Consider the following 9,665-nt stretch of genomic DNA (forward strand, 5'->3'; position numbering starts at 1 on the left):
ATGCATATGGCTCGTATTATCGACATGAATTCATTGAATTCCATGTCAGTGTCTTGCATGGACAGACTTTTAAGCCAGTTTTGCTGGAGTATCTCTTTGTTGATGGACTTCTAGTCAGCCTTGTAGAAGTTCAGGTTGGCTAGTGCCCGGGATCCAACAGTGTTGTATGATTCTTTAGTTAGCTTTAGACCATATATTGATAGTTCTATCATGTTATGGTCTGAGGTCTGAGTGGGCAGACGGTGATATGTTTATGTTGTAATAAGGTTCATATTGTTTGTGAAGCAGAGATCCAGGATGTCGTTGTTTCTGGTTGGGGAAAGTATGGTCTGCTCCATGAACATCATTTTCATGAGATCTACTAGAGATTCTGCCTGATTGCATTCTTTATGTATCAGTCCTGAGGTTATGACACCTTCGGGCCATCTAATGTTGGGTAAGTTGAAGTCGACCATTAGAAGTACATTAAGGCATTGGTCTAGGTTTGTAAGTACTTTTTATCTTTGTAAGATATTCCTCAAATTTGCCATCGTAGTTTGAGGCATTGGGTGGGCGGTATAATGTGCATATTACCATGTCAAGTTGCTTTAGATGTACTATGAGTGTGTCGTAGACCGCATTCAAATGTGACAGCGGTGTCAATGCTGTGACATCTTCACGGATGAACATCGCAACACCACGGATGCACATCGTAACTCCATATATATATTTATTAGTTTAAAAGTCGCCCTATCGGGAGTCTTTTAAGCTAGCTCCTGTGGAGAGCACTTCATTGGGCCTTGAGCCCAACAATGACACTTCATGCATTGAGTACGATGCGAAATCAAAACCTGTTCGTGATCTCGATCTGTTGGGCATCTTGGTTCTTTTTTTCTATTCTAGGACATTCATCAATGTTGCATAAAGTTAATGTTAACATTTCGATGCACTTTGTTTTCTCTCGTTCAGTTTGAATTGTGAGTAACAGAAGAATATGAAATCTCAGTAATGGACTGGGACAGCTTGTTGTTTAACCCCAGGTCAAATTTGATTAAGTAGGCCTATGACCAAACTCAGTGACATCTTAACACACGGTAGGCTCGGCAATTGCCCGAGCCCCCACTGTAAATATATGTTGTGATCGCCTTTGCAGGGGACCCCTGTGCGTTGCTTTGCACGGTGTGCGTGTGGGGGTATAGGGGGATGGACTATAATATTGTTATTGGCTCTGTTCCAGCTATGACTATCCCAACATTTTGTATATCTAGGACTAAATTGTTCAATGTGTCCTTCCCTTTAAAGAAGATGTGATTTTAATGAAATTTGGCAGATAGTTCAAACACTTCGAACTTTTTTGTTCCCTAAAGACGCATTATTCGATCGTATACTACATATCTTCATCGTCCAGCTACTTTAAGTCCTCGCTGACCCTTAAAAGTAACTAGACATGAATTTGCTTGCTGCATTTATAAACAGCGAAGAAAATTGTAGCATCTTTGCCTGAGGCTTGATTCGTAGAACTTTTTCAAAGAAGGTGAAAACAAAATGAGAAATATTAAATTTCTAAATCTCTCATAGAGATATGTACGGTGGTGGGGCGATAGAATGGTTGTATACTGTCAATCTAATGTGAACGTGATAGTAGGGGGTTACACCACCGCTGTTTAGCCCTAGGAAGCATCGACGCCTCCTGATGGCTTCGACACAGTTTTCCTGTGTCCTTATATACATTTACGAAGGGGTGACAAACACCCCCATGGCTGCTGGGGGTGTTTGTCTCCCCTTCGTAAATGTATATAAGGACACAGGAAAAATGTGTCGAAGCCAGCAGGAAGCGTCGATGCTTCCTAGGGCTAAACAGCGGTGGTGTAACCCCCTACTGAAAATAAAAGTTTGCTGTCAAAAGTTACGGAAGCGACTCGTTTTTAATTTGTTCTTCCTATGAATTGTTGTCTTCCCATGAAATAGGGATAAATGTTTTCTGATCTTTAGACTTTCTTTTTACATTTCTATCACCAATGAAATAAAAATTCCTTTTATCGCAACTTTTACAGCAAATGTAAATTACCACCTAAATTTCACCTTCTTTTAATGAGGCTTCTCGTTTCTGTTTTTCTTTATAAATTCCAGACGCGAATCTTTTCTTATTGGTTGACGAAGCCATCGAGTGAAGCTTAAAGTTCCAGTCGATACCAATCTTGCATTGAATTTGATTCAACTCTCAGTATTGAGTTCCTTCAGTAAAAATACCTTTGTTATTTTTGTTTTAAATTAGTAACTACAATTTAATATTTCTTGTGCTCTCTTTTTTCTCTATCTCTCTGTGTGCATGTATGTGTATATGTGTGTTTCTACCTGTATTTACACACGCATACACACATACTCGCACGCGCGCACACACACTCACACACATATTCATATTATACGTTTAAATTCTTATACACGCGAACATACAAATAGATACATATCTAATTTAAGCATTTTTGTGTGGGTCTATTTTAGATAAATGTTTGTGGGTATAAGTTTACTAATTTGTTTTGTGAGATTCCTAATGCGAAATCGCGTGTTAAAACAGATATTGATATTCTTATTTTATCTGATGTCCATTGTCTGGAAATCTTTCGTCAAACACCTGTGACCTCTTCTGCGACTCTTTCATCCACGTGTTTCCTCTTGCTCAGACAATGGACACGAGATAAAATATGAACAAAAATAAACGAATGAAGAACGAATATATAGTGTGCGTATTTATTTGGCAAGAAAAATAAAATAACCACCTCGAAATATAACAATATTTGTGGGTATACATGCACGCATATTTAAGGTCAGGTAACTAATATCCCACTTCTGTATTCCATGAACTCTTTCACTGATAAACTAAATTCAATGGAAACAAGTCATCGAGTAAACAAATGAATGAAATAGCTAAATGTTTTACTTTTTTGTTGCACGAGTGGGCGCACCTATTCAAGGTGTCACGTAGTGGGATTGAACCGGAAATTATTTGGTTACGAAGCGAACTTGATAGCAACACATCCATGCCCGTGTCTATTTCAAGTGATTTATCAAGAATGTAGCGAAGTTGTGTATGCATGTATGTATGCATGAAAACATGTACATACGCATGTATACATGTATGTATATGAATATTATGTCATGTCACTCTTGGTACTACAAGGAACGTGTAATCCAGTACAACGTTTCGCGTGGGTGACAAACCGGCAACCCCACCGAGTGTAATATACCTCCTGAATCGAAACTTTCTCCCTTGTGATATGTATTTATTAGGATCTCTACGAGCGCACCATTACAAACCTTGGTGTGCTCAAATACTCGGCTATCTCTTCCATACGCTTCTTGCGTATTAAGAAGTGATATTCTATTTGTCATTTTGAACCACACAGTTAGATTAGGTCACTTTTCGTTTCCATTCCGAACCCTCCTCACACAAGCGCAAACAATCTACCTGAAACGTTGATATCTCCCGCAAGATTTCAAATAAACCCACAAAATAATTTATCCAATGTATCCTTTTTTTTCTCAAGGCAATCGGGTTTAATTCTAAACCGATTCGTCAAGTATTTCTAGCAGATTGGTCGAGTGACCGTGCAGAGGTTCCATTGTTATCTTATTGTAGGGACATTTTTTGAGCGTGTGTTGTATTTCCTCAACTACAATCCTTGAGCCTTTAGCATTGTGTATGTGTTTCGTGGTGGGGACGATGTGTTAAGAGTTACTATGGTTGTGGGCAAGCATTTGCTTGGCCACCAACAAAGCGATAACGCCACTTTATCTCTCTTCCCCACTCAGAGGGAAAATAAGAGCAGGAAACGTTAAAATTCTCATACCCGACCACAGTAGTAATCAAACGGTTCCATAAAATTCTTATCGAGTAATTGGTACCGATACAAACGACCACCTGTTTATTTGGGAACTAGATTTTACCCTATGTGTCAGGAGTGATTGAGGTAATTTCGGTCGGATGACTGGATAACAGGAATATAAGATAGTTAGCGACAAGTAAATTTTTCTAAGTAAGCCACTGTAGTTTTTGATCTGACGATAAATTTCATTTTATTTCCAGAAGCTATCTTACTCTTAACCCTGCCAATCTCAAGCGCAGTTTAGAAGTAAAATCGATAGCAAGGTCTTAAGATAGTGGATCGTTTGACGAATTTTGCTAAAGTTCTCACTACGATCCATTAATATGCCTCTTTTTATTGCGATCGGCTTAAGCATTTACTAGTTTTCGTATTAACCGTATTGTGGTTATTTGGAGATGCGTACAATACTCTTCTGTGTTTGTTTAGATATAAATATTGTGCTTCCGCATGTTAGGTGTATTTAACGAGGGTTTTAGAATTCACTGGGACCTTAAAAGGGACACTTTTGCATTATTTATGGCGGTGAACAAGGGAAAGTAGTGATGATGTATATCAAATAGCAAGTGTTTAGAACTTAGAATATCGTATACACATGTACTAAAAATCTTGATTTCCAAATCGAGAGACTGTCTTTTCGTTCCTTGTGCTGATAAAGCTGGAAATAAATAAAACAATTTGCGGTATTACAACTGTGTTTGTTTGTGTGTGTGTGCGAGTGCGTGTGTGTGCGTGTGTATGTATGTATGTCTGTATGTATGCATGCATGCATCTATGTATGTATGTATGTATGTATGTATGTATGTATGTATGTATGTATGTTTATGTCAGGTCACTTTCGAGTGCTACTGGTAACATGTAACCCAGTACAACCTGTTGCATGGTCGGGTCGTCGGCGACTAAACCGGCAACCCCACCAAGCTTGCTTGGTGATGAGGGTGTTTATTGGACACCCTGCGGGATGAAAATCAAAACCCGTCAAAGGGTGGAGGAACTCTTGAGAGTCAACGGCCATCCAATAAATGTCTTAAGGCTGTATCATGCGCGGGGACATAGAAATAATCGGACTGAATACCCGATCGCGCGGTTAAACCATTGGGAGTGAAGGACTCCTAGCCTTTGTTAGGGAATCCTTCTTGGAGAAAGTAACTCAGGTAACTGGGATAACTCCGACATAAAACCTGCGGCTCAGCGGTTACCGAAGATGTTGATTTGTTCTTCTTTTCGGATTATGGCTGCTGTTGCTTAGTGAGTGGGATTGACTCAGTGCACAGCCTTTCCTCACTTAAAAAACAATCTTCTTGCACAGGCATTGCACGATAACAACATTGATTAAGCTTCGTGCAATGGCCATACTCGATAACGAGGGGGCAGCCACCATGTATGTATGTTTGCTTTTTCTTTTCTCTTGTAAATCTTGAATAAATTTTAATTGGCCACCTGCTTGATAGCAAAGGTTATGAAGAAAAGCATCTTGTTTTGTTCAACATCATTTTAAATCTTAAAAAGGTCTTGCTGACTTACATTTTTCTAGATATCGTGTTCATTTGTTGCACTCTCAGTCTGCCGGTCAGCCTGCCTGCCTGTATGTATGTATGTATGTATGGATAGATAGATGGATGTCTGTATGTGTGTATATATGTATATATGCACGCACATACTCACACACAGAAGTCCATATTTAAGAAGTCCATACGATGCGGTTTTGTATTAAACAATCTATTTCCCTTTTATGTCTTAATATATTATCACTGTATCTGATATTTCGGTTTAAAACACTCTAGAACCTAATTCTGACGAAATCATTGGACTTCAGATATTGTTTTGATTTAACAGCGTCGTCTAGAGGTTGCTGACTTACCAGTTCAATATTTTCCGTCAGATGTTCTTGAGAATGAACTGCCTAATCAAGTTTTACGACCGAAAAAGGAATTCGTATGCTTTTAACTCTGTACTTGCAAGAAAAATCCATTTGGAAAGAGAAAGGAGAGTGGGGGAGAAAGTGTGAGTGAAAGGAGAGGAAGAGAGAGAGAGGTAGGGGAGGAAGTTCTTTTTTGTGGAACTGTGGCTGGCAGCTTTTCTTGGTTTAGGGGTGGTAAAATGGAGGACTCCGCAAAGTTGGTTGAAATCCTCCTGGCAAATGACCAGAACGATAAGTTCTTTTGATGTTCTCCATACAAACATGCGTCGGCTGTCGATGAATACAATCTGATTTTTATCAGTAAACGCTGTAGTTTACAATAGTTTTCCTTTTTATGGATTTCAAACCAAACTTTTTGCTGTTTACTTCGGAAGCAACAATTTTCTTTCTGTGTAACAATAAAATAACCGTTAAACATTTCTAATTCCGTTACATAAACATTCATGGATTCCATTCCTATCTAAAAACATACATTCTATCAACTCGTTAACTGCACACTCGATTCCCATCTAAGAAAAAGTATTCAATCCTTCAAACCAAACTACACTTACTAAAGTTTCGTTGAGAGTTGATATATGTGAGTATATAAAACACACTTTTCCAATCACCCTGAAGTTACTATAAATACTAGACCTTACATGCTGATCAATCTTGTCAACCTCACACACAAAACGTAACTACAATCTTTTGAAGATTAGACAACACTTCAGTTATGACCAGCTACTAACTCCCTATAAAGCTCCATTTAAGACCTACAACAAATCTTACTTGAACTTACGAGAGCCTGCTGAAAAGCTCCTGGCTTTAAGGCCTGGTTAGAGGTCCAAACTTCCAAGTTCTTTTACTGGGATTAGAAAAACTGAAGGACCGTTGCAATAAGTGTGTGAATCTGAGAGGGGAATATGTTGAATGAAAATCATAATTAACTGATCCTCCTGTATTTTCTTTTACCCAAAGCCAGAAACTTTTCAGTACTATGTCGCAAAGTTCGGCCCACAAATTTTGAAGGGTTTCATTGCTACACACAACAAGAATACCGAACTACATCGAAAGGTCATTTAAGTGATTATCAAAATATCACACATCAACTCACTACAATCTCTGGCTTTACTGATGCTCTACTTCCTATCACTCTGCATATTCTCTTAATGCTACAATGTCTACGGTTTCTTTGAGCTATCTTGTAACACACTATCTTTACCCAGGCTCACTAGACAAATATGTCTATCTCTCATTTTATTTCCGTCCCTGCTGTGATACTGTGAGAGGAAGGAGCTGTACTCGTGGCTTTCGTAGGCTATGAAAACCTTGTGCAACTGAAGCGGCTGTCGTTAAGTTTAAAGTCAACTAGTGAAAGTCAATCTCTGCAAGAAAAATATGGGAATGGAATTTCAAAGGGTTGGCATTTAGGGAGGACGGATTATCTGTAGTGTCGAGTAGAGACGAGGAAGAAGAGTGACGAGTATGCCGAAAGGGCGTGGATGGAAGTGATATACGATTAGCTAATCCTGAGGAACAGTGGCCATTGAGCTTGAAGGAGAAGAGGGAATGAGATGGTATGTTAGTAGGCTACAGATATTGGAGTGTGTTGGCGAGTTATATACGTATGAGTGTATATACACCTACACTCGCACATGTATGTATGTATGTATGTATGTATGTATGTATGTATGTATGTATGTATGTATGTATGTATGTATGTGTGTATGTATATTGCTTTATTTAATTTAAATGTATTTTAGTTATTTACACATTATTTATTAACTTCTGCCAGTTGGTTTTTCTATGCTACCACCATGTACGTGTGTATGAGGCATATATATATATATATATATATATATATATATATATATATAATATATATATATATATATATATATAATAGTGCGTGTACGAGGATTATATATACACACACACAGACACACACATACACACATAGATAGATAAACTTACTTGGAAAATGGACGTGGCGTTCAATCAAATAATAATATAATATAATATATATATATATATATTATATGCATATGTATATATATTATATATATACATTATATATAAAGTCATATATATATACACACACATATATATATATATATAATATATAAAGTCATATATATATACACACACATATATATACACACACATATACATACACACACACAGACATATTTATATACTCATACGCAAATACATGTTCATATACATGTTGGTAGTACAGAAAAAAACAACTGGCAGAAGTCAAATAATTGCCAAATAACTAGAATACATTGAAATTAAAGCAAAAAAGTTTTTTTTTTAATTCAATAGGCCAAGACGATATTTTTCCCTAACTTTGAGGAAAAGAGAAATCATTTTGCTAATAGTTTTTAGTCTCCAATGAAATAAAACTAGGAAGTGTTTCATACAAGATATGATTCATGAAGAAAATATTCATAGAATAGGAAATAATAAATATCCAACAAGCTTTAAAAATATTAAAGAATCTAACAGAAATTCCAACCAGGAAGTGGAAATATATTCAGCCTTTAGAGAGAGTAAAGTTTTGCTTAATAAACTTATTTTGGTGACGACATTTTGGAATTAGCTCATTCTTAGAATTCAACAGGATGAGCGGTCGTTATATTCATATAAGGAAGATCCAAATTCTCAAGAATATGCTTTGAAAAATCCTACCACTCATCGACAACAATATCTTAATGTTTGTGATGCCTTCATTTTTCTATTAAAAGACCTCTTTTCTCTGGATGTCTAAAAGAATATTTTCAGTGTGAATCTGGAGAAAAACTGAATTCTAGCCTTCATGAGTCGTACTAGTAAGATCGTGTTGAATGTGATCCAAGAAATACTCGTCACTATTGTCAAAGTTGACACTCTTTGCGTCTGCATGCATGAAACGTCGACGCTAAATGCAGTATATTTGTCAGAATAATCTTGCAGTTGAACGGCCATTGCTCCTGGTATTTGTGGACTTTAAGAAAACCTTTGATATCAATAATCTATAAGATCTGGATATTTTAGAAGACAAGGTAAGATTGACTGAAGATCTCTACATCGAATCTCATAGTACCACCTTCTGGGAAGAAATGAAGATACTCCACAGTTCAGTACTTTTAAGCTGCAATGATGCCCACTTTCACCAGTTTTGCGTTTAACCTCAGGAATAACTCATGCGTGAATGGACTGCATGATCAGCGCATTTAACAACATCTGATATGTAAGGAATGCATTGTACAGATTATAAATATGTGAACAAACAAGTATTGGTGTTTAAGGAAGTTGACGCATAGAAAATGCTGTCACCTTCAGAAGTATTGCTGTATGAATGTTACGGGCAACACACACATCCTGGAATAACAAAATAAGAGAAGAGCATCGCTTAGGTAAAGAAGGCTTAGCAATGATGCTTTTTTAACTGGCACTCCGTTGGTCACAACGGCAAGTGTTGTAGTTTATTCAGTCAACGGAACAGCCTGCTCGTGAAAGTAGCGTGCAAGTGGCTGAGAACTCCAGACACAAGTAGCCTTAACGTAGTTCTCAAGAAGAATTAGCATGACACAAAATGTGACAAGGCTGGCCGTTTGAAATACAGGTACTACTCATTTTTGCCAGCTAATTACACTGGAGCAACGAGAAATAAAGTGTTTTGCTCAAGGACACAATGTGCCACCGAGAATCGAACTTACGATCTTACGATCTTGAGCCGAATACACTAACCACTAAGCCACGCGCTTTCACGATGCCTTTTAACACTTTGAGTCTCTCTTTCTCTCTCTCCAGTGACCACTAGGACGTTTTTATTAGAGCCAGATCCACTCTCTTATGTAACTTCTCACTCACACTATAGAGACGTTCGGTGAAAGCTATGTTTTTGTCTTATGCACCAG

The 9,665-nt window shown here is 37.5% G+C and overlaps 1 long non-coding RNA gene across 1 annotated transcript; it reads left to right on the forward strand.

The window, feature by feature from the left end:
• LOC118763285 lies at positions 1 to 5,894 on the forward strand. The gene is made up of 3 exons (XR_004999036.1): positions 1 to 142; positions 4,019 to 4,023; positions 5,852 to 5,894. It is a non-coding gene; the product is annotated as an uncharacterized LOC118763285 (long non-coding RNA).
• The last annotated feature ends 3,771 nt before the right edge of the window (positions 5,895 to 9,665 follow it).

This window comes from Octopus sinensis, linkage group LG4 (assembly GCF_006345805.1).
Source record: "Octopus sinensis linkage group LG4, ASM634580v1, whole genome shotgun sequence".
NCBI lineage: Eukaryota > Metazoa > Mollusca > Cephalopoda > Octopoda > Octopodidae > Octopus > Octopus sinensis.